Raw genomic sequence first — 467 nt, forward strand, 5'->3', positions numbered from 1 at the left:
TCCGTTGAGTTGGTTTGCACGATCGTAATGGGTTCAAAACTGCAGGGGGAGCCGACTTCCTTTCTTCGAGCCAACGACAAAGTGTCAGGTGAAACTCTGTGTTTGTGTCATTGCTTGGTTTTCCACAAGGCGAAAGAAGGTTGCACCGTACCCGGCGGCACTGCAATGCCGGGACGATGCGTGGAGCGAACGGAGCAAGCCCCTTTTTCAGCTCCCAGCTCTAAAAACCACTTTAATATGTTTGTCCTCGTATAGAGGACATATCAGATATTAAACTGATAAGAACAGATACTACACTTGATCTTAGCCAAAAGGCCGAGAAGCGATGAGCTCCCGGTGTCTGATGTCCAGCTCACACTCTTGGCACAAATCTCACTAGTCGCGGTTTCCTGTTTCTGACACGAGCCTGACAACGGCTGCTTTTTAGCACCTCCGCCCAAGCTCTCCATTGTGCCGCCCTCATTTGT

The 467-nt window shown here is 50.1% G+C and overlaps 1 non-coding gene across 1 annotated transcript; it reads right to left on the bottom strand.

Annotated features, from left to right (window-relative positions):
• Nucleotides 1–135: 135 nt before the first annotated feature.
• LOC111661731 (U2 spliceosomal RNA) lies at nucleotides 136–327 on the bottom strand. The gene has a single exon (XR_002761245.1). It is a non-coding gene; the product is annotated as a U2 spliceosomal RNA (small nuclear RNA).
• Between the last annotated feature and the right edge of the window lie 140 nt (nucleotides 328–467).

This window comes from Seriola lalandi, unplaced genomic scaffold (assembly GCF_002814215.2).
Source record: "Seriola lalandi dorsalis isolate HSWRI2012SDOR001 ecotype SW California unplaced genomic scaffold, Sedor1 jcf7180001998555, whole genome shotgun sequence".
Taxonomy (NCBI): domain Eukaryota; kingdom Metazoa; phylum Chordata; class Actinopteri; order Carangiformes; family Carangidae; genus Seriola; species Seriola lalandi.